Source organism: Aquarana catesbeiana, linkage group LG11, assembly GCF_042186555.1.
Source record: "Aquarana catesbeiana isolate 2022-GZ linkage group LG11, ASM4218655v1, whole genome shotgun sequence".
NCBI lineage: Eukaryota > Metazoa > Chordata > Amphibia > Anura > Ranidae > Aquarana > Aquarana catesbeiana.
The window spans coordinates 149,593,746-149,619,942 of record NC_133334.1 but is presented as its reverse complement, the minus strand read 5'-3'; positions in this window follow the sequence as shown (position 1 = coordinate 149,619,942).

The window sequence follows — 26,197 nt, the reverse complement described above, 5'->3', positions numbered from 1 at the left end:
TGGTTTTACTTAAAGTGTTTTCAATTACTATCCATTTTTTTCTTCATTTTCTTTTGCCCATTCTATCATACGTGCTAGGATGACTGCTTTATAGTACCTTGAAATATCTGGTGCTGTTAATCCCCCATGTTGTCTTTTCGTAGAAATTAGTGCCAGTTTTAATCTTGGTTTTTTGTTTTGCCATATGAATTTTGTTATTATTTTTTGTATGGTTTTGAAGAAGCTCTGTGGAACCTTTATTGGTTAACATTTGGAATTTGTATAGTATCTTTGGTAGTATTTCCATTTTGATCATGTTAACTCTACCAATCCACGATAATGCTTGTATGTTTACCTTCTTAGCTTCTGCCTTGATCTCATTTAAAAGTGGGATGTAATTTGCAGGGTAGATTTTCTCGGGTGATGCTGTTAATTTAATTCCTAGGTAGGAAAGCTCCCCCTTTACCCAAGTAAATGGAAATTCTTTTTGAAGGGCCGGGATCTCTTTTTTTTCTTACTTTTAGATCCAATATTTCTGTTTTAACAGGATTTATTTTGAAATTTGAGAGTTTTCCATATTTGTCGATTTCTTTCAAGAGATTTAAGAGATTCTCTCTAGGCTTAGTCACGTACACAAGGATATCGTCGGCATATGCCGCGACCTTATGTTCTTTTCTCCCTACTCTCACCCCTTCTATCCCTCGGTTATTTCACAAAGTTCCAAGAAAAGGCTCCAAAGATAATACACATAGAAGGGGCGAGAGCGGGCATCCTTGTCGTGTTCCGTTAAGCATTTAAAATACTGGTGACATCTTGCCATTTACTTTTACACAAGCCGTAGGTCCTCTATAGAGATTTGTGATCCACTTCATTATTTTAGGCCCCAGACCAAGATATTATAGTGTAGTCATCATAAATCCCCAGTCTACCCTGTCAAATGCTTTTTCTGCATCTATAGACAGGAGTAGATCTGGGGAGATATTGGAGTTCTTCCTTCGTAGCATCAAGATCATCTTTCCTCTTTCCTTTCCTCTTCTAACTTCTTGTTATCTTCATACAGGTTCTACTACTTTGCTAGCACTTGGAGAAGCTACTTCAGCCCTTTACTTAATTACAGGTGAAAGGTTTCTTGTTACCAAAGCTAATTTGCTGAGGATTGGACCTATGGTTTGATTCCCTCCACCCATTGGACCTCCACATGCAACTATAGCTATAATCACTGTTTGTTCTCCCAACAGTCTAGGTTCAGTCTTCATACTAGACACTTCATTTTTGATTCACTCTCCTTTCTAATGGTTTTGCTTCACTTTTGTTACACCAGATACCATAATACTAGCTGTTCGGCTCCACCTGGAGGGCGAGCCTCCCCTCCCAGCACAGCAAGTTCCCTTCAGGGGTGCTGGGGTGGAGGAGTGGTCCTTCTTACCGGAGTCAGTCTTATTGGACTTAACCTACTGCTAGCACCATATAGGTCTCTATCTTTACTGTATTTTATGATATGTCTGGTACTATTTCGGTAATTGTTGCACAATGCTTATACCTGTATTCTTGCTAAATTCTTTTGTTGATATCTCAATAAAAACTATTGAAATTAAAGCACCAGCACCATGCCAGAGATATTTTTCATCCTCAGAGGGGAAGACTGCTATTTTTGAACCGCTGGTGAAACAGGGGTCAAAATGTGAGGTGAGCAGCCTATGACACTGGTGGTGGCGAGTGCGATAACTTTTTTGAATCATTGTTTGCACTTGTTTGTTGAACCAATTTACTTCAATCAGTCATCTGTCATTATATTTCATGAACTTTATACAGCTTTATGAACTTTACACTTGTCATTTTTTGGGGGGTATTAGGATTGTGATTCATTTAGGCACTTGATAACATGTTTTGAGATATACCATTTGAGTAGCACAGCACTGTTTATTTGTTTTAATTTTTGTTTTATAGTGAAGTGAAAGCACTTTTAATGATAGCGCCTACTGTTTTTTTGATATTTTATTTATATTTTCACGTGTTTGTATTATTAATAGTTTTTCACACGTGGATTGCGCTGATTGATTTCTGGTCACTTGCAGATGGTAAAATATGCTCTGTAAAAATTGTATGTATATTGCATACATTGAAAAGATACATTAAGATCTGGAACTTGTACATACACACTATATAAATGAAACCAGTGTCATTTACATATTATAAAAATTCTTAATCATATAGAAAAAAATAGAAGAAAGTACAATAAAGAAAATAAAGAAACAAGACAGTCAAACAATGGGGTCATCACACAGTCATATTAAAGTCAAAGTGATCGGGATAAATCCAAGTATCGTAGTGCAGCTATTGGTGATCTTGTCATACTCTTTTGAGTATTTAAACTTGACCCAGACATTCCAGGTTTTATTGAATTTGTCTGTATCATCATTTGCTTTTGCTCTAATCACTTCCATAGCATAGGGGTTTTCTACACAGCAAAGCCATTCTGTAAGTGTAGGGGAATGTGTGGATTTTTTAATATCTTGGAATTTAAAGTTTTTGCCGCAGTAAGTAAATGTCTAGTCAGAGACCTTTTGTATTTTTTCATAGTGCAGTTGGAGATGTGCAAAAGGCAGCAAGCTGTAGATAGTTGAATTATAGTTTTGGTTACATGTTTTATCTTGTCAATCATTTTATTCAAGTATGTTTGTTTGAGGGGGCAGTTCCACCAGATGTGTGTTAAAGTGCCTTGCTCCTGGTTGCAATGCCATCAAAGATCCGGGTTATTAGGAAACGATTGTCTTAACGTAACTGGTGTTGTGTGCAAGTGAGTGAGAAATTTAAAGGAGGTTTCCTGGAGACGACTACTAATGAAGCATTTATGTGTGAATACGCAAGTATGTACACATTGTTCATCATTGAATATAGTGTTCAAGGCTTTCCCCCAGAGTGATTTATGTTTATCCAACCCCAGAGTATTGGAGGATTGCAACCAGGAGTATACCAAGGATGTGGATTTGTCCCTCTTAGCTCCCTCCAGGCAAATTGATTCCAGTGGAGTCAGATGTCTTAAAGTTTGGGAGTCTTGTTTTGTTAGAAATGTAGCTATAAATTTGTTGGTACGCGTAACTTGTCATAGCTGTGTTTCCCTGCTCTTCCTTTAACTCAGTATAAGATTTAATTTTGCCCTATTTTATACAATGTGTAGCCAGAAGGGGTTTTGTTTTGTACGTATATGTTCGTGTCAGGGTTGTCAAGGCTAGTGTAAAAAAAAAAGGGGGTTTTGGGCTGTGTTGGAGCATAATGGTGTCAAGGGTCCTGGTGATGATGACAGCTCGGTTCCCTTTTTAACTTTTTGAAACACCCTAAGTGCTGCACCTATCAATGATGCTTTGAAGTACTTGGACACAATTCCCAAGTAATCCAGGGTGAGTGTGTCACAGGTATAGTGACAGGTATAGTGCCGATGTTGTTTTCCAAAACTACCCAGTCTTTGCTGTCCGCATGACAGTTTCAGTCAATGATTCAGGTAATATAGGAAGTGTAATAATCATTTTTAAAATTTGGAAAACCCATTCTGTCATTGTGTTTGACTTGGGTAAGCAGTTGGAGATTGATGCGCGTTTTTTTATAGGCCCATAAAAACCTTGTGAGCATTGATTATAGGGCTTGAAAAAAACTTGCTGGTATAGATATTGGCAAGGTCTGGAATAGATAAGGCATGCTAGGTAAAATTGTCATCTTTATTATAGGTGTCCTACCAAACCATGAAAAGGATATCAGGGTCCATTTTTCAAGGTCTTTGTTTATATTCTGGAGTAGTGGTTTGAAGTTTATAGCATACATGGATTTGAGTTTTGGTGTGAGCCATACGCCTCGGTATTTGAGTGCTTTCTCTTCCCATTTAAAGGAACAATTTGTTTGAGTAGAGGATAAGATGTCTGCCCTAAGGCAAGTTTAATGCTTCTGATTTTTTGTAGTTAATTTTAAAGTTTGATACATAACTTTAGTGTCTAAATGCATTGCATTGGGCATAATGATATGAGGTTGCTTTATGAAGAACAACAGATCTTCTGGGTAAGCTGCAAACTTAAATGTTTTGATACCTATCTGGAATCCATGTATGGATGGAGAGTTATTTACCCAGGTAGCATGGATAATTTGCCACACAGTTGTAAGTCTGTTAACTTGCTGCATGTTTTCACTGGCAAGTTGTACACTTGCAGAGCACTTGAAGCACGAGTTCTAGTTGACACTTTTCCAATTTGTAGCAAATTTGTGTGGCAAGTCTCTAGCAGGAGAAAAGTTGCAGTGGTGAGTCTACAGCAAGAGCTCTGCAAGTCTACAGCATGAAAATTCAACCACAGTGACCCCTGTGGTGGGATGACTATTGCACAACATAACTGAAATAGGACTTGCAACAGACTTGCAGAATGTTTGCAAAGAAATTTGATTTGGAGTTATGCAATGTGAATTTGCTGCAATTGTATGTTAAACTTGTGAAGCCTGGCAAGTCCAGCAATTACTTATCAAGTCATTTTCAAACTTGCAGCACAATTGCTTGCTATCTGGGTACCATTCTTATTAATGGTTCCAATGTAAGAATAAAAAGTAGAGGGGAAAGGGGACACCCTTGTCTCGTTCCATTGTATATATGGACCGGATCAGAAAGGGTACCGTTAATTTTCAATTGTGTTGTAGGGTTTTGATAGAATGTGGATATCTAAGTGAGCATATGTGATTTTAAGCCAATATGAGAGCATGTCGGAAGCAGAAAATCACAGGAGATGCGGTCAAAAGATTTTTATGCATCTGTAGACAGCAGCATGCCTTCAAAGTTGTCTGTATGTGCCCTGTGAATTAAGTTTAAAGCTTTCGTAACATTATTCCTAGCTTCACTACCTGGTCTAAGTTGCGGGGTCAAACACCTGAGGGACTAAGTGGAGGGGCGCCAAGAGTGGAAAACCCATTCAGCCCAGTGCATAACCTTAGAACCTGTAATAGATTACTAACTACAGTTCTAAAGTGAAGAGGTGTGTCTTAATTAAGTGGGAAACATCAAGGAAGTGTGATAGTAATATAGTCAAGTAATATAGCAAGCGTGTAAGTGCGGTGTAATATAATCCTGTTTTTCTAGATAAGAGACATGAACAGGAAGGGGGGTCAGGTAGTATGCGTTCACTATATTTTGGTGGATTAACATCAGAACGCCTAGAAATGGATGGTGGGGGAGGACTCCCCATCTGTCATGTCTTAAGGCATGAGCCAAACATATGTGCTGAACGATATGTATAGCCATTGGCAGACAGATATGTTTCGGTCATATCGTCTCAGAGACCCAAAGACAAAACAAAGCAGTAGATTAAGTGAGCCAAATTCTTTATGTTCAGTCTTTTTATAGTGCAATACTGCAGTACCTCATGTTGAAAAAAGGAGAGGCGTGAAGGTGCCAACTGTGGTAGCTTGTTTATGCAAAAATAAAAGTTAGTGTAACAATTACACTTACTGGTTCGCAGGGTGGAGGTGTTTCTTTGAGATGGAAAGTGTCCTGGGATGTGCTGTTATCTTGTTTCCGGCTCGGATTTCATTCCTTCAGGCGTCTGGGTGTGGAGTCTGTACACAGGCTGAACCGCTGCATCCAGTGCATGAGAAAGCTCCACGCTGACCACTCTGGAGCGTGGAAGAGGAAATTACGTCACTGATGCATGGCAAACGTCCAGGCTGGTGTTGGGGATAATGCAGGGATAGTACAGGCTACGCGCTCGGGGCTCACAGCTCCTTCTACTGGTCTTTTTGCTCCCTGGAGGAGAGCAGCTTGAATATATAGTGGAGGCAATTAGGTTAATTAGGTTAAAGTGTATGGGCTGGAGGTCTGTGGCTGTGGAACCACAACAGCCAGCAGACCCACAATCTTCCAAAAAGCACAAAAAAGTTGAAAGTAAAGTATGAAGAATTAAAAATATGATGAATTGGGGGTAAGTTTAATAAATATAAGGATAATAATAGTAAGTGGAATTAGAGTTAAAACATTTATTTAGAAGATGAAAAAAATGTGGAAAAAAAAATTAAATAAAAATAAATATAAAATAAAAAATAAAAAATAAAAAACAAAATGAAAAATAAAAATAAAAATGGGAAAAACAATGAAAAATAGAAATAAAAATAGAATAAAAATAAAAATAAGTATAAAAATAAAAATAAATGTAAAATTAAAATAAAAAAAATAAAAATGAGATTAAAAAGCACTGGGATACACATAATGAGGATGAGCTCAGGGGGGCATGAGGGAAGGGGGGGTGGGGGAAAGGGGGTGAAGTTGTTATATAGAACGGTGGAGTTGCTATCTGGGTCCATGAGGGGACAGCGGTCCCTCAGGTGACTGGATGATATGACAGCAAAGGACCATGGGGGTATTTTTATGTTGTAAGAAACTTCTACATGGTTTGTATAGTGATGGGCAAGGTGTATATATATATATATATATATATATATATATATATATATATATATATATATATATATATAAGAAAGTAAAGAATGAATGTATGATTGGAGAGGGGAAGGGGGGGAAGGAAAGTAAACTACAACAAAGAATGTGTTTCTAATTCTTCATTGAGTCCCCCTGGCGAGAGAGTACCCAATGAATATATCCAGTAGGCCTCCTGCTGACACAGGCGTTTGAAACGTTCCACAGCAGGAAGACCTCTGGGCATTGCCTCGATGACCCAGACTCTGAGGCCCATGGTAGATTTTTGGTGTTCCTTCAAAAAAGGAACGTTGGCCAACGTTGGCGTAGGGGGCGTATGGTCCTGCCCACATAAAAGAGACCACATGGGCAGGTCAGGCAGTACACCACGTATTCACTGGAGCAATTATAAAAGTCTTTTATGGTGTATGTTTTGTCTTTAACAGTGAAGTTTTTTTTGTCCATGGTCCATTAGGCATAATTTTTTCTGGCATTGGTACATTCCCACTAATGGAATTAGGGGGATGTGTGAGGCTGGAGTGGGTGGGACTTTATGGATTTTACTGGGTGCTATCCTACTTTTAATATTTTTTGCTCTACGATATGAAACCTTGGGTAGTTGGGTGAGGGAAGAACCTAGAAAGGGGTCTCCAAGCAAGATGCACCAATGTTTGACTAAGATGTTCCCCATCTTCTTGTGACAATCATGAAACTGGGTAGTGAAACGTGTTGGTTGTGGATTATCTGAAGTTTTGGGTTTGGGTGGAGGTTTTTTTGCCTGTTGGAGGAAGGCCTTTTGTACCAGATGTGGTGGGTATCCTTTGTCTTGAAATTTATTGGAAAGGAGTTTACCCTGTATGTGGTAATCTTCGTCCTTGGTGCAATTCCACCAAATTCTATGGAACTGGGTCTTCGGTATGTTGTTGATCCATGTTGGATAGTGACAGCTCTGGTAGTGAATATAGGAATTCCCAGCGGTGGGTTTGACAAAGTTTGTAGCATGTATTTCAGATTCACTATGAAAAAGTTCTAAGTCCAAGAAGATTAGTTTTTCAGGGTCTATGACATGGGTGAAGGATAGCCCTAGGGACTTGCAGTTGCAATGCTTGACAAAGGACTATATACTCTCTGATGTGCCCTCCCAGATTAGAATGATATCATCGATGTAGCGCCCATAATATATGATATGGGCGGCAAAAGGGTTGTTATGTGAGACGTATTGTAGTTCCCAGTAGCCCATAGTCAGGTTGGCGTAGCTTGGGGCAAAATTGGCACCCATGGCAGTGCCTTGTTTTCTAGACAGAATTGTGTAGCCTCCAGGATGTACTGTGCCTGTCTGGGAATGATGAGGGGGTCCTCAGAGAGAACATATTCTACTGCTCTGAGGCCTACTGCGTGGGGGATGGAAGTGTATAGAGATGTAATGTCCAAGGATACCCACTGGTAGGTGGGTTCCCAGGTGTAGAAGGAAAGCATCTCCAATAGGTGGGTACTATCTCTAATATAAGATGGGAGGTGTTGCGCAAGGGGTTGAAGGAAATGGTCTATGTACATAGAAAACCCGCTGGTGATGCTCTCCATAAATTGTAAAAATAGGGAGTTTTACGAAAACCTTTGATGAGAAATGACAGTTCAGCTTTGGAAATAATACCATCTTCTAGGGCTCTGTGGGATAGTTTTGTGGCTTTCTGGGTGAATTCTGGTAAGGGATCATGAGTGAGTTTGGAATAAGTGTTGGTGTCGGATAATAGTCTGAGTGATTCCGCCATGTAGTCTGAACTGTTCTGTATTACAATGCTGCCTCCCTTGTCTGCTGCCTTTATGATGATATTATGGTTGTTGGTTAACTCATCCAGGGCCTTCTGTTCTGCTTTAGAGAGGTTAGCTCTTTTCTTGGGAGCCGATTTACACATTTGGACAAGGTCGGTATACATGACTTGATAGAAAGTCTGTAGATAGAGGCCTTTTTTATGTACTGGGTTGAAGATGGACTTGGGTTTGAATTTTGTATGTTGAATCGGAAGGGGATGTTTGGTAGTGTTGAGTGTACAATTCCATATCTGCAAAGGGATATTCTGTATGGAGTTCATCTGGGTCCAAGATGATGGAGGAATCTGTGTCTGTATCTATTGAGAGGACATCATGGTTAATGGTTTCAATGGGTTCATGAGAGGGTGGGGGTTTCAGAGAGGATTGGATATTGTAGAATCTTTTCACTGTCAAGTCTCGTATAAATTTATTAAGGTCTTTGAATAACATAAATGGGTTTGGGCGGATGGTAGGTGCAAAGGTGAGACCTTTGCTCGAGTGAGGTCTCTTCCATAGATAATATATGGGTGGATAAGTTGAAAATCTTTATACTTTCCGTATTTTTCCTTTTAAGTTTTCCTCTGCCCCCCCTTCCTCCTCTCTTGCGTACTTTCTTTTGAAGGGCTGAGTGGGGGGGCTGACCCTAAAAAATCCTTGGTTGTTTCTGTGTTGTTGGTCACTGTGGGGCTATAGGATGAAGTAGGAAAAAGGGGGGTGACTGGGTTGGACTGTGTATTTGTTATAACCCTGGTGTTGAAAGAAGGAGTACTTGGAGTGGAGTTTGGTTCAACCACTGGGTTTGAAGGTGTATCTGGTGATGGATCTGGATCCCCATGAGTATTGTTGACTGGTGTGAGCATTGTTTTTGACTGGGGGTTATGAGTTTTTTGTTTTTGTTGGTTTTTGCCACTCGCTGTGGTTTGGGAATGAGTTGGAGAAGAGGTTGGGGAACGGGGATAGGTGAAGGGTTATGGTGGGAGTGCTGGGTGGTTATTGTCGGTGAGGGACCTGTTAAGAGTGACCTAGGTGCAGGTCTCCAGGGTGGTGGAGCAACCAGTTTTTTCTTCCAGCAGAAAACCCTGTTGTTGGTATAATCACCAATGTCCCTCCTGAATTTTCCTAATTTGTTTTGGATAAGGTCATTTTCTTGTCTGATGGTGTTCCTTTTTAGTGTCCCGAGCCAGGTGTTTGGAAGTTGCGCAATGTGTTGTGTGATGCCGCTGCAGGTTTCCCTAATTTCAGCTACCAAGGTTTCATATTTCCTTTTACTTTGTGCAATAATAATTTTTATCCATTTTTCTGTACAGAATTCAGATACAAAAGCCCATTCTTTGGATAGGTCTGGGTCTAAGAAGGAACATTGTTTTAACACTCTCAAGCCTCTGGGTGTGATTTTATATGATAAATATTGTTCTAGGAAAAAAGCATCCCACCAATGTTGATTGACGGAGGAGATTTGGTCTTCTGGGTCCCCTCATGGACCCAGATAGCAACTCCACCGTTCTATATAACAACTTCACCCCCTTTCTAACCCCACCCCTCTCCACCCCCCCTTCCCTCATGTCCCCCTGAGCTCATCCTCATAATGTGTATCCCAGTGCTTTTTAATCTCATTTTTTATTTTTTTATTTTAATTTTACATTTATTTTTATTTTTATTTGTATACTTATTTTTATTTTTATTTATTTATTTTTTTTATTTCTATTTTTCATTGTTTTTCCCATTTTTATTTTTATTTTTCATTTTATTTTTTAGTTTTTAGTTTTTAGTTTATATTTTTATTTAATTTTTTTTTTCCACATTTTTTTCATCTTCTAAATAAATGTTTTAACTCTAATTCCACTTACTATTATTATCCTTATATTTATTAAACTTACCCCCAATTCATCATATTTTTAATTCTTCATACTTTACTTTCAACTTTTTTGTGCTTTTTGGAAGATTGTGGGTCTGCTGGCTGTTGTGGTTCCACAGCCACAGACCTCCAGCCCATACACTTTAACCTAATTAACCTAATTGCCTCCACTATATATTCAAGCTGCTCTCCTCCAGGGAGCAAAAAGGCCAGTAGAAGGAGCTGTGAGCCCCGAGCGCGTAGCCTGTACTATCCCTGCATTATCTCCAACACCAGCCTGGACGTTTGCCATGCATCAGTGACGTCATTTCCTCTTCCACACTCCAGAGTGGTCAGCGTGGAGCTTTCCATGCACTGGATGCAGCGGTTCAGCCTGTGTACAGACTCCACACCCAGACGCCTGAAGGAATGAAATCCGAGCCGGAAACAAGATAACAGCACATCCCAGGACACTTTCCATCTCAAAGAAACACCTCCACCCTGCGAACCAGTAAGTGTAATTGTTACACTAACTTTTATTTTTGCATAAACAAGCTACCACAGTTGGCACCTCCACGCCTCTCCTTTTTTCAACATGAGGTACTGCAGTATTGCACTATAAAAAGACTGAACATAAAGAATTTGGCTCACTTAATCTACTGCTTTGTTTTGTCTTTGGGTCTCTGAGACGATATGACCGAAACATATCTGTCTGCCAATGGCTATACATATCGTTCAGCACATATGTTTGGCTCATGCCTTAAGACATGACAGATGGGGAGTCCTCCCCCACCATCCACTTCTAGACGTTCTGATGTTAATCCACCAAAATATAGTGAACGCATACTACCTGACCCCCCTTCCTGTTCATGTCTCTTATCTAGAAAAACAGGATTATATTACACTGCACTTACACGCTTGCTATATTACTTGACTATATTACTATCACACTTCCTTGATGTTTCCCACTTAATTAAGACACACCTCTTCACTTTAGAACTGTAGTTAGTAATCTATTACAGGTTCTAAGGTTATGCACTGGGCTGAATGGGTTTTCCACTCTTGGCGCCCCTCCACTTAGTCCCTCAGGGTTCAAAAACAAAAAAACTGTAAAGGGGGGGGGGGGGGCATAACATTGGTGATCTTGCAGGTGGTCATCCAGACAGAGAGCTTAATGCAATTACTTTATGGTAAACGATAAATCATCTATGCAGTAATACCTAAGGTACATATCATAAGTCCCATTGCGAGTCCTAATAGCATATTAGAGATAGTAATGTTTCCCCATCCATCAAAGGTTGGTCAAGAAATTGTTATAGTTTAGTAGGTGGTAGATTATACCTCTAAAGTTAAGTGAATTGAGTTGCTGGGAGTACAAAAACAGGGTCGTGTATAGCCAGATATAGGGGACCCTACTATGGTCTTTGATTTGTGTTGCCAGATGGACACTCGAGTAGGACGGTAGTATGATTTATTAGCATTCACTCAGCATCTGTGGCTGTGTTTACTTGCAATGGGTTATAGGTAGGGAGCAGAGGGGTGTAGGGGGGTGTAGGTAGAAGGTAGTGGGAAATGGGGAGGGGTGGAGGTCAGGGAAGGGAGGGGAGGAAGGCAGGTGAGGAAGTGGACAAGTGAAAGGGTGGAAGAGGGGGTCAAGGGAGAAGAAAGGGTTTGAAGAAACCCACGTCACAAGTGGGTGAAACATGTCGGTGTGTGTGCCTACACATGCCCTCTGCCGATAGCCAACTTGGGCTTTTCATCACTCTTTAGCCCTTATCCTATCTCCGCAAACTGGAAATCCACAAACAACCAAAAACTGGAAGTAAATGGCCAGGCGGCCCCATGCTGGTTTTGAGTGGATAACATCCTGTGCATGTCACCAGGACTAGGAATACAGAGATTTGCATCCTGCACATCTGTGGACCCCTGCAAAGGACTCTGGATTTACCACCTTGTCGCTGCAATTGAGGACCAATCTAATATCGTCTAAACAGTGAGTCTCTTTTCAACTGGTATATCCAGCAAGCAATCACAGCCTGAACATTTTTTTTTTTTTTTTTTTGAGGCTCTGTGTTTTGACTCAGCTGACCATATTGTCCTATCCAAATTATATGTGGTGCTATCTTTAATGTTTCATGGAAACATGGTGCTGAATGACTAACAGGCTTGTTGTGGATCTATTGTTTCTCCTTGACTCAAGTCGCATGCTTGCATCACAGCGTGCTGCATTTTTTTTTTTTTTAATATATTATCTCTATGATTGACAGTGCTATATCCAGAAATAAAACCTGTCTTGTTCACTAACTATCAGGGATACTTTCTAGCCAGAATTGCATTTATTTGTCTGAGATTACCAATGCTTTCTTCAACATTGTAAAGACATAATGCAGCAGCTCTATAGGCATATAGGGAGTCTGGAGGTCCATGGTTAAGCACAATACGGGTACCGACTTGTGCTACCAAGGTTTCCTGGAACTCACCTCGCCTAAACACATGTAAGCATTGTATATTAAGTCACACTTAATGACTTGAGATGATTGACACATGTGGATGACTGGGATATGGCTGAGCTCATGGGCATGCGTTTTTAAGTGACAACGTTGTCAGTTTTTACCTTATGCAATCTCCTATTGTTTATGCTTTCCTTTCAATGATTAATATGTTTTTCTACTAATTGTTCTAATAAAGATATATCAGGGTAAACCGCAGTTTGTTCCTTTTCCTTCACTGAAGGTAAGGACACCTTGGGTCCTATTCCCACTCCCCTTAGATTTTGACTACTTCTCCTGTTCTGACAAGGAACACCACCCTATTAGGTGAGCCGGTAACCTGTTACCTGAATTGACCAACGATACTGGTCATCAGGACCCCGCCCTTTGCGTTTTTTACTACGATTTGATGGAAGGTAAGGGGGGGAGAGGGAGATTAGGAGAGCTAGGGGAGTGGATGATGATGGGTTAAGGTAGGTGGAGAAAAAGAAGAGTATAAATTGAGGGAGTAGGGGATAGAGAGACAGAGGGACACTGAAGAAATGATACTTTGCTACAATGTAAAGTAGTTAGTGTACAGCTTGTATAACGGTGTACATTTGCTGCCCCCTCAAAATAACTCAATACACAGCCATTAATGTCTAAACTGCTGGCAACAAATTGTCCAAATTGGGCCCACAGTGTCAATATTTGGTGTGGCCACCATTATTGTCCAGCACTGCCTTAACCCTCTTGGGCATGGAGTTCACCAGAGCTTCACAGGTTGCCACTGGAGTCCTCTTCCACTTCACCATGACGACATCATGGAGCTGGTGGATGTTAGAGACCTTGCGCTCCACCACCTTCCGTTTAAGGATGCCCCACAGATGCTCAATAGGGTTTAGGTCTGGAGACATACTTAGCCAGTCCATCACCTTTACCCTCAGCTTCTTTAGCAAGGCAGCTGGTAGTCTTGGAGGTGTGTTTGGGGTCATTAGCATTTTGGAATACTGCCCTGCGGCCCAGTCTCCAAAGGGAGGGGATCATGCTCTGCTTCAGTATGTCACAGTACATTCATGGTTCCCTTAATGAACTGTAGCTCCCCAGTTCCAGCAGCACTCATGCAGCCCCAGACCATGACACTCCCACCACCATGCTTGACTCTAGGCAAGACAAACTTGTCTTTGTACTCCTCACCTGGTTGCCACCACACACGCTTCACACCATCTGAACCAAATAAGTTTATCTTGGTCTCATCAGACCACAGGACATAGTTCCAGTAATCCATGTCCTTAGTCCACTTGTTTTCAGCAAACTGTTTGTGGGCTTTCTTGTGCATCATCTTTAGAAGATGCTTCCTTCTGGGACGACAGCCATGCAGACCAATTTGATGCAGCGTGCGGCGCATGGTCTGAGCACTGACAGGCTGACCCCCATACCCCTTTCCCAAAGACAACCTCTGGATGACGCTGAACACGCGCACTCATCTTCTTTGGTCGACCATGGCGAGGCCTGTTCTGAGTAGAACCTGTCCTGTTAAACCCTGTTATGGTCTTGGCCAACGTGCTGCAGCTCAGTTTCAGGGTCTTGGCAATCTTCTTATAGCCTAGGTCATCTTTATGTAGAGCAACAGTTCTTTTTTTCAGATCCTCAGAGAGTTCTTTGCCATGAGGTGCCATGTTGAACTTCCAGTGACCAGTATGAGAGAGTGAGAGTGATAGCAACAAATTTAACATAACTGCTCCCCATTCACACCTGAGACCTTGTAACACTAACGAGTCACATGACACAGAGGAGGGAAATTGGCTAGTTGGGCCCAATTTGGACATTTTCACTTAGGGGTGTACTCACTTTTGTTGCCAACGGTTTAGACATTAATGGCTGTCTGTTATTTGAGGGGACAGCAAATTTAGACTGTTATACAAGCTGTACACTCACTACTTTACATTGTAGCAAAGTATAATTTCTTCAGTGTTGTCACATGAAAAGATATAATACATTTTTTTACAAAAGTGTGAGGGGTGTACTCACTTTTGTGAGATACTGTATATACATTAGTAGATAATAGATATCCATGTTGAATAAGCCTAGGCAAAGGCATCGTTGGTCGGTAGTAGAAGTGAGAATAGTCTTCTCTGTGTATGTGGTGGTATTGGGAGCGGGAAGCGATGTGGTCTCAGGTCAAGTAATATATGGAAGGCCTGTCTATGTGTGACAGGAGACCAAAGGATGAAGAAGAATCTCAGCTGGTGTAGAGGGTTGTAAGTTGGAGAGCGATAACTTGCAGTATGACACTTCGTGGCTGAGGGAAGGCCAAGTTTGGGAGAAAGTCTTGCAGTCTAAGGTAAGGGTCTGATAGGACAAGAGAACCAGTGGGGGGAGAAAAAAGGAATTTAACCAGGCAACAGAGAGGGAAACAAAGCAAGGGGGTCAAAGCAGTGAAAGGACTCATGGCTGTTTCAACCATGAAGTGCCCTGTGATGAGCAGGGGAGGCAGTCAGGCTCCCTCCTCCAGAAGCTTGGTTTTCTACTGGTGGAGGCAAAGTTGGGGGTGGAGATCTGGGGCATTGGGAGGCATGAGGACCATTAGCTTGAAGATCTTCACTGGAGCCAGGTCTCTGCAGAGGAAGGAGCCAGGATCATGTGATCAGAAAAAATATTACCACGCTACCACAAAAAAGAAAAATACATAAATTAGCAGCAGTTTTAAATTGTGGGATATGCACAATCAAATAGATTAGTGGGTGGGTAGGAACCGCGCTATGACCAAATTGTGTATGGATCTCTGAAGGATCACATAAATAATATGAAAAAAAAAACACAAACATAACTGTGTATAAAAATATAAAATCAATAAAAAAATAAAGTCCAAAAGTGAATTTCAAAAGAAAGTCCCATAAAGTGCAATGAAGTGGGCAAATCTTTCCAATAGCACCTCGTGAGAAAAAATCCACCACCAGATAAATTGAATGCCTACCAGCAACAAGCTGGGAAACAGCTTATATATAATCAGGCACACGATCATAGTGGCGTCCTATTAGGATCAACAGTATGGAGAGAGGATGACCAGAATAACCAGGCAGCCAAGCACATCAGGGTAGCTCCATCCGAAAGATCAGTATACAGGCATCAGGGAGGACCCTTTTAAAAGGCAGTGTACCTTCGTTCATGCACCAAGATGTATATACAGGCAATCTAACCTGTAGATCACAGAAATCTTCTCAACCTATTGTGAGGGGGTTAGCTCAGCAGCGGGTGTGTGTGACCCCAGCACAGGACAGATACCACACTCCCCAGTCTACACACACACAGAACTGGTTCCTGGAATGACCCACCACACATGAAGGTATAATGATAAAGCCTCTAAAAATGTAGTAGGGATAGCATAATCCACTGACAAGCAGACCTCATTGTCTTATATGTGTAAGAACAAAGTTACAAACATCACCAGCCAAGTGCTGTGCTTTGGAAAGCCCTCACAGACCATCCCCGGTCCTCAAAATGATGTAGCAAGCACCAGCAAGGGCTCATGCTAGGTAGCAGTGGCGGATGGTGCTCTAAATTGTGGGGGGTGGCACAAACTAACAGCACCCCCCGTGGGTGACTGATGGCAGTCACCCCCCCGTGGGAGACTTACAGTGGCCATCAACCCCCATCCCCCTTCTCCCCTCCACGGAAGATGAACAGCGGCGATCAACCAAGGGAGACAGACGTCCTAAAACTCCCTGGTCAATAGGGGCTTCCTGATTGGCCGGGAGTAGAAAGAAGGAGACAATAGCGAATATTCATTAGCTATTGTCACACAAGTGGGTGTGCTCTGTTCCCCAAACCCACTCTTTTTTGAAGTCTATTAGAACCTCTGGCTCTAATCACGTGCTTCAAAAGAAAAAAAAAAAACACTGGAATCCATGCGTCCGGGCCCTCACATGTAGATTTGGGGGCCGGACTCATGGATGGGGGGGCGGCGCCCCTGCACCACTAAGGTTAGCCTTAGTTGAGTTACTAGCCTGCCCTGCTGCATGTGTCAGATCAGAGAGGAACTTTACAGTAGTGGGGGGAATTTTGTGATGGAGAGGCTAATGCCGTGTACACACAAGAGGAATGTCTGACAGAAAAAGTCCGACAGAAGCTTTTCATCGTATATTCCGATCGTGTGTATGCCTCATCAGACTTATTTTTTCAAAAATTCTGATGGACCTAGAAATAGAACATGTTCTAAATATTTCCGACAGAACCAATTCCTATCGGGAAAACCGCTCGTCTGTATGCTGTTCTGATGGACCAAAAACACTGCATGCTCTGAAGCAAGTACGAGAAGGAAGCGCTTGGTGTGATGTAAAACTAGCATTCGTATTGGAGCTAGCACACCTCATGCTGCTAATTCTATGATCTTTTAATGCAGCACATTCTTTTCTTCTTTATAATGCTAGAAGAATGAAGTTGTTTTGCTGCTCATATTCACACAGAGTTCTCACAAACTTATTTCTTCATTATTTCTCCTGATCTCATGAATAATATTCTATTTTTTTTAAAAGCCAGATCTCCATTATAACATTTACAATTATTTTTTATAGTCATATTTTTTATTACATCAAGATTTTTTTTAGGATGAATTAAAAATAATTTTCTAGTGATCTCCATATAATTTTATTTTTTTGTGTGTCAAGTTACCACAATACCATTATTATCTTGTATTTTTTATTAACCTCAATGAGGTTGGTGTCCCTTGTTAATTTGACATTGTCTTTTTGAAATGTACCTGCATACTCACAAACAAACTGTCCTATTTGAAGAAAAACACATAGGCAAGTATTTTCTGAAAATAAAATATCCATTTATTCTGGGTAACAAAATAAAAAGGAAGGCAACGCTGGAGAAACTTTTTGTATTTGCAAAGCTTTTTGGCCCAGGGCACACATCAAGTCTGTGGAAAAGCAAATTGGAAGCTTGAGGAGTCCATATAATTTGGAGCCCAATCTGGTCCAGGAATCCCAGAGATCAGGACCAACAGCAGATGACATATTTGTCCCCAGGCTGTGGTACTACAACAGCCTGCGTCTTTTGTCAGACCAGACTGAACCCAGATCATCACTTTCTTCTCTTCGCTGCAGCCTTCCCTCAACGCGTCCCTGCACCCTTCCCTGCATCCTTCCCTGCACCCTTCACTGCAGCCTTCCTTGGAGGCTGTGGCTCTGGTGGTGGACTTGTGGCAGGAGGAGGAGGATGGTCTTGCTTATATATGTGGCTGTTCTCAGTCAGCTGGCCCCTCAACCCCTTCTGAAGGGCATCAAAAATAATTCCCTCACAGAGGAGGCATTGGCCCTTCTCCAATTCTAGCAACCTGGTGACTAGATAGCAGCCATAGGCCTCTTCAGCGTCGGGGGGCTCCTGAGGACATTGCTGGCTTCCATAATGAGGCCCAGTGCTGCCTCCTCCATCATCGTCCCCTTCCTGGGCCTTTTGGTGGAAAGGCAGAGGGGAGGCACCTGGGATTGGGTGAGGCTCCTACTGGGCCCGCTCACCTCCTGGCTGCCACTGGGCCCGCTCACCTCCTGGCTGCCACTGGGCCCGCTCACCTCCTGGCTGCCACTGGGCCCGCCCTCCTCCTGGCTGCCATTGGGCCCGCCCTCCTCCTGGCTGCCACTGGGCCCGCCCTCCTTCTGGCTGCCACTGGGCCCGCCCTCCTCCTGGCTGCCACTGGGCACACCCTCCTCCTGGCTGCCACTTTCCAGACCCTCCTCCTGGCTGAGCTCATCCTGTGTATAAAAAAGGAACATAGTTTTAGTTTTTGCTTCATCATTCACACACAATTTTCAGCTCATGACTTGCAAATTGAATGTTAATAAATAGAAAAGACTATCATTCTGATCCCAGCATTTTTCAAGCTGGTCACAAACATTTTGGCCACTAGGAGTAAAGGCTAATTTGCCAAAAAAAGGGGGAGGGGGGGTTTTCCCCAGGGACTTTTAAGGTGCTATTTAAATAAACAGTATGATCAAAATTCAATAAATCTGTACAATCATAATGTATAAAATCTATATTTTGAATCATAGATTAAAATATCTATGCCCCAAAGAGATGAGACAACATCATAAAAAAGCTTGAACATAAGTATAAATCCACCAAAAAAATCACATTAAAAGGTGTAACAGGATGAAACTACTTAATTGATTCCATGACAATCTGCCGCTCGACATGTTTCGCTCTAATACAAGCTTCTTCAGGAGTTTAAAGGCAATGATTGTAGTGGACTCTAAACAATAGGAAAATAACAATGATCAATACATATATCATCATGAAGAGTTTTTTACCATGCTGGTTAGCAAGGCACAATATGCATCTAATGATGTTTGATTCAAATAATGAAATGAAGATTGTACAGGAAAATAATAATAACATAAAAATGTATATATATATTGAAAAACATACAAAAAGATTTTTTGCTTTACAAATCTTACCAGGCTGTAATACACCAATCCTGCATAAGTGATTGAATTAGCTGATAACCTGCTACCAATTTTCAGCTGGGGGGCTCTCATACATAAAGGGTTTCCTTGTCTTGATGTGACCACAGGGGAATATAAAGTCTTAAAGTAGTCCTTTAAATAATGCAAAATAAATTCAAAATTAGCCACAAAAAGAATGCAAAGTGCATCCAGTGCATCCAGTGCATCCAGTGAAAAATCATTACCTTAGATAGAACCAATTTGATAATGGCTTGAAACACAAAAGTCTCACAGCACATGCAGACCATAAGGATCAGAATATATCGATAGTATAGTGAGCTGGTAACTGGTAAGAACTATGGTTGATTGTGCAGAGGGAGCAATCCCTTTCCAGCAATACTATCTAGATAAAAATACAATAGAAAAAGCCATTAGAGCTTTGTGAATGCAGCTGACCGTCAAGAGTGACAGGGCTGCAGGTATAACACTTACTTGTAGAACATCAATTCGGCATGTGGGCTCGAGAACACTCCATGCCCCCTCAATAGAGAAGTGCCGGTAGCAGAGCAGTGTGCGGTATGTGAACCGCCTTTATATATCCCCCCATCGCGGCGGCGTCTGATCTCACCGCCGGGATGCGGACGCTCATTGAGGATGCCTGCGTCACAGCACCGCAGGGGAACGCGGCGACGTCATTCCGACGTCAGCAGCGTTCATAATGCTTAGTTCGCATGCTTACACCACTGAGAGCCTGTAGAGCATATGGGCGCTGATGGCGCCATCTTGACTAAGGGAGAAAGAAAGGGCAAACCGATCATTGTTCACCTTGAACCATCGTGCCTAGCTTCAGATGCTTTACTATACATACGTTCTAAACAGGCAATCTTTAGAGGGCTGTATTACAGGCTCAGTATTAGCAATTGCTTCACATAAAAAACCCCCATGTGACATAACCGGACTCAATTCTCAAGGGCCTCCACCTTCAGAGCGATTGGTTGTTCACTTCCTAAGCCCCGGGCGTCCGTGTGGTCTAAATTGACAAGGGTAGCCCAAAATTGAAAACACCCGAATTTAGCAATTAAAACGTAAATGTGCATATGTAATTACATAAATAGCTTGTAAGATGAGTAGCAATAAATCAGTGGAAATTAAACATATCGATATCAGAAATAATAATCATGTTACAACAATTATATACAATTAATGCATCCGAAAAATGCCAACTAATCTAGACACTGAAAATAATAAATATATTCAGCAACCCAAAGTAAAAAAAGACAAGAAGAAAAAAGAAAGGGGAAAGAGGAAGGACTAAAGCTAGAATGCCCTAGTCCTTAAAGGAATGGTTTAAAGCTAAATGCATCATTCATGCCTGGGTATCTGAGGGCCGACAACCCATGTATCCAGCGTGCTTCCTTTTGAAGGAGTAGTCTGTCATAATTTCCTCCTCTATCCCCAGGAGGAATATGTTCTAAGGCAAAAAAGTGTAGACAGTTGCTGTCAAAGTTATGCTGCAAGCCGACATGGCGGCTAATAGGGGTCTCCATTTTCTTTTTCTGTATTAGGGAGACATGATCCCTTATTCGACAGAAAAAGAGTCTCTTTGTCTTACCAATGTAGAACATTTTACATTCACATAACATAATATACACTATGCCGATGGATTGACATGTTACTGCAAATTTTGGTTTGAATAGATGCCCATTGGGCAACAATAGACTTCGTGTCGCTAGAATGTATCTACAATAATTGCATTGGTGGCACGGTCTACTGCCCTTGTCAGCTTCTTTAACTATTCTGGTATGGCTTTCATAGTGACTGTGAACCAACGAATCCCTCAAAGAGCGGGATCGTCTAAACGTAATCTGCGGATACAGGTTTAAATGTTTAGCCACCTTCTCATCCCCCATCAAGAGGTACCAATATTTTTTAAGGATTTCTCGTGTTTGTTTATGTTGACTAGAGAAAGTAGTGATGAGTCTAATTCCAGGGTTAGCTTTTTTGGATCTAGTGTTGTGTAGGAGAGAAGCCCTATTCTGATTTTTTGCTCTAAGATATACCTTTTTCAGGCATTTTTTGCTATATCCCCGGTTAAGAAAGCGCAAATGTAAACATTTGGCTTCCTTTTCAAAATCGGAATCATCACTGCAGTTGCGCCTCACTCGCAGATATTGCCCGTAGGGCACACTGGTGATGAGGGGAACTGGGTGGGAGCTTGTGGCATGCAGCAGGGAATTTCCTGCAGATGGTTTACGATATAAAGTTGTTCCCACGCTGCCATCCGAATTAACTACAATTTGAATATCCAAAAAAGTTAGATTTGACTGGCTAAATTCAACTGTAAACTTGAGATTAAAACTGTTGATCTGTTGATCAACTGTTGATTTTTGGCCACTACTGTCTATTGATATGTAAATCTCTTTGTTTTAAATCATTAATTTGTTATCAATTATAACATCTAGTTAACATCATTAATATAAGGACAATAAATATGTCTAAAAATAATATACCTGGCTCCAACTGGGCGCATCCACTTCTTCCAGGATGGAAGGCCCAGGTTGTTCCTCGTCAGCCTCTGCTGAAGTTGAGTGAAGGGTGGAGGGAAGGCTGTAGGGAAGGGTAGAAAGTGATTCCCTGGCTTCAGTCTGGTAGTCCAGAAACTACAGTTTGTGGAATTACCACAGCCTGGGTACATGCACTTGCGCTGCTGATGCTCCTGATCGGAGTGATTTCTGGATCTTATTATGCTCCTTCTTATACATGTTCCTCAAGATCCCAATTTTCTTTTCCAAGAACCTCACAAATTCCAGAAGTTTCTCCAGCTTTGACTTCCTAACTTGTTTATTATAATATAAGCTGTGTTTCACCTCCCACAAATTCCTCATCTCCCTATACCTGTCTATGAAACTGGCCATAAATTCTGGGTTCTTAAAGTGATTCAGTTTTTCTGTAAAGACAATACACAAGACAAGAACATTAATGTCAGCCTAAACTCTCATAATCTTATCCCAATATAGGCCTCAATCTTTAAGCAGCATAGGCCACTGATGTTCCAAAGTTAAAACATTTTACCTTTGTTACAGAATGTTCGTCCTCCTTTCTCAGCACACCAAACGTACGTACGACACACGCGTGTTACTTTGTATACAAAGTAGCATGCGTCGCCCGCTCCTGACGTTCTTTCTAGTGTATTCCCCGCCCCTTCTCTTTGGCACGCAGTAGGAGCTACATGGCAGAGACACAGCAGGTGTGTGTTATTAATTGGAGTAACGAGGAGGAGGAAAGCCCGAAAGTAGAAACGTCCCGATCCTGGAGGTGAAGATTTAAGGCCTCAAATATGTCTTTTGGTGAGATGGTGGAGATGGTGGACATCTTGAGGAGGAACGATTATGATGGGAAGAATGGACCATACCTAAACCCACATGTGAGAAAGGCCAAAATTATGACGCAAGTTGTGAAGAGTCTGCACACAAATTTTGGGGTATGACGATCAAAGGAGCAAATAAGGAAACGCTGGTCAGACCTGAAACTGAGGGAGCTGGATCAGTACAGAAGGATCAAGAAAGTGCTTCGAAAAAAAAGTACTTGTCGTGTGTTCCGATTAATCTTATTATTACTTGCGCCATGTGATTTTCTTTACTGTAGGACATTTTAAAATGGCACGTTTCAGGTTAGTGGACACAGTAAGCGTTCGTAGTAAACATTGTTCGCTCATTAAATACAATGTTTTGGGCAGATACAGGTTAAATACATTTGGTCATACCTAAATATCTGTGTGCTAAGTATACCTTTTGTTTCCTTCTCATATGGGACCAAAGACTCAGACAAGACTCAACAGAGGACACCAGGAACACCAGGAACCCCCCACCTGAGAAAGAAGGGGAACTCCAAACACCACACCACGAGGATCTGGAGGAAGGAGATGTGGAGGAACTTGGCGAACTTGTCACCACAACAGGTGAGTGTCTGACACCCCAGCTTCAGGTAATATACAGTATGTATGCTTGCATATTTATAAGACATGTTTTTCTCAATTTTTTTTAGGTGATTTGCTGGTTGTGGAAGAGCAAGCTCAACATTTCACAAGTGCAAGTGCACAACTCCTAATCCAAGACATCACGACATGGAATCGTGAAATCGACATCATGTGAAACAAACTAAATTTTATGGAGCAACAAATGAAGAACATGACTGATGTGTTGAGGAGGATTTAAAAGATCTTCAAAATACAACCATTTTCTCAATTGTTGTTGTCTTAAAAACACTTTTGTTTAGGAATTAGTAAAAGCCAAATTTTGAAGATGCACACAGTGTGTCAACATGTGCTATCTGCCATTTCAATGTAAGCGTTTGGTGGGTGCAACCCCTTCCTCCCAAATGAAATAGGTGAGAGGAAGGGGTTGCCCCCCCAAAACACGTCTATTGATCCCCCATGATGGGAGATAGCACATGTTGACATTAGGCATGGGATCAGGAAGGAAATCCCCAATTTGTGTGCTTCTTCAAAATTTGGCTTTTACAGGGGTGACATCACCCCATCTGATGAAGGCAATATCAAGACACTTTGGACACTAAAATGTCTGATACTGCCTTCTGTTTTTCTACGTTGAACTTTGTAAGTTCCATAGTTTTGTATGTTTTATGTTCTTAAACACGCCTATTTACAAAAAAAAATGTGTTGTCAACAAAAATTTAATAACGCATATGTGTGAATGTGCACACAGTAAAAATTTGGACAATCAGCAATGTGTGGCTTCTTCTTTCAATGCTCAATACCAGTTTTTAAGGTATTTTGTGTTTACAGTGACAATGGGCCTTATTTACTAAAGGAAAATCCACTTGGCACTACAAGTGCACTAGGAGAACCTAGGATACAGCCAAAAACAAACACAAGCAATAAAGAAAAATCAAGAAGCAATAAAGAAAAATCAAGATTTTATCAGATAATATTTTTTTTTATTAAACAATTTTTTAGACATTGTCTGGCATAGCAATGGCCCCCCTACCCATAAAATAATTTACATATTTCTCCCGAACTTCATGGGCGCTTTGGGGGGCCAAACCAGGACGGCCAGTATCCAGGTCCGTCAGGGGATTCTCTGTAATAACTCCGACCTCAGGCCCAACTGAGGCTATATAATTTTGTGAATTTTTTCTTAAATAATTGTGCAGTATGCAGCAGCATAGGATGATATGGTTGATTTTGTAGTCCGCCATATGGATTGCTGTCAGAAATAGGCGGAACTGGCTGGCCATTATCCCGAAGGTATTCTCAACAACTCTTCTCGCTCTGGCCAGCAGGTAGTTAAAAACCCTCCTGTCCAGGGTGAGGGTTCTTTGGGGGAATGGCCTCATCAGGTGCTCGCCCAGACCGAATGCTTCATCTGCAATAAAGATGAAGGGGAGTCCTTCCACGTTATCTGCATCAGGTGGCAATGCCAGGCCACCAGTCTGGAGATGCTGATAAAACTCCGTCTGGGCGAAGACTCCTCCATCTGACATCTGGCCATTCTTCCCCACGTCCACATAGAGGAACTCATATTGTGCTGACACCACCGCCATTAACACTACACTATTAAACCCCTTATAGTTGTAATAGTAAGACTCCGAATGGGGTGGTGGCAAGATGTGGACATGCTTCCCATCTATAGCCCCTTCACAGTTTGGAAAGTCCCAACGGTCGGCAAAATGGGAGGCCACAGTCTGCCATTCCTGTGGCATTGAAGGAAACTGTGGAGTCAAACAAGAAAAAAAATATAAGTACTTTTGCATATAACATTGCAAGCAGATTACACAAAAAACATTCTTGCACAACATCAGTATAACATTTATTTTAAGGAGTATTTAAAGACTAAAATATTATGCCCACTTATTAGATTTCTCACCCCCTCTGATGGCCCATTGATAAAATTGTAGGGGGGGAAGGGTTTGAGGTGACTTTGGGAGCCAAAAAAACAAAGCCTCCAGCACTCTGCTTGAATTTAAGGACACACGTAACATTTGGACACATTTTGGGGGGGGGGGGGTTATAAATACATTTAAGGACAACAATAACATTTGTACACATTTTAGGGGGTGTTTTGGGTAAAGCACTACAATGGAGCTGACAACATACATTGTTAATAAGTGACTAGGCTATAGGTGTATATGGGCCCAGGATAGCATGTTGGGGAGGTTAGTGAAGGAAAATATGCATGTAGGCCAAAAAAGGAGCATTAAAAGCTTCCAGCATGCATGAGGATAAAGGGGACATTCACAGCATATTACAATCATGGTAATTAGGGAATGATGAACTAAATACAATACATTAGCAAACATTAAATACATATAATGTGATGTTAAAGGAGAAAACTCACCTTAATATAGTCCTTCTGCAGGACCTGGATGATGGCAGAACAGGTCTCTGAGATAATGATCCCAGAGCCTGGGGGGAGATGCCTGTTGAGAACTTGAGGTCTTGCAGGCTTCTCCCAGTCGCCAAGTACCACAACGTGGCAACTAGCCTCTGCTCCAGAGTGATGACTTGCCTCATGCAGGTATCCTGCCTGCTGATATAAGGGATCATCAAAGCCAACAGATGGTGAAAAATGGGGTCCTTCATCCTGAGAAAGTTCCTAAAATCATCAGGATTATTCTCCTGGATCTCACAAATAAAAGGCATGAGCGAGAATTGGTTATGCTGGAGTAACCAATTCTTGGTCCATGAACTGCTCCTCGCCCTGTTCATGGACTGGACTTGGGTCAAACTATAAACCCCAACACCAAGCCTCCACACAGCATGAACTCTACGATGAGTACGTACCCGCAACATGGTTTTAAAACGGTCGGCTGGGCAGAACGAACTTAACAGAACGCACTGAAGAACAGCAAGGCCTTTGAAGAGTGAGCTGAAAATCACCAACGAGTGGACAAGAACGCACTGAAAAACAGATTACAGAAAGAAAAGCGGCGCCGCTCTAAGGGTAGTAGGTAGTTAAAACAAAAACTTTAATATTTTAGAATTGTGCACTCACATTTGTGTGTTTAAAACAGGCATTGGTAAGTACTCCTGGGCAACGCAGAGTCACTTCCAGAACCAGCTGGGCTGTGGTGGGGCCGGCCTCGGCCGCTTGCGGTGGAGTCCGTAGCTCCGAGGAGTGGGGTTCCCTCTGGCAGCGCATCAAGTACGTGGGAAGATGATGTCAGGTGAAGGAGAGCGGGGGGCGTGGCCGTAGCACTCGCATTC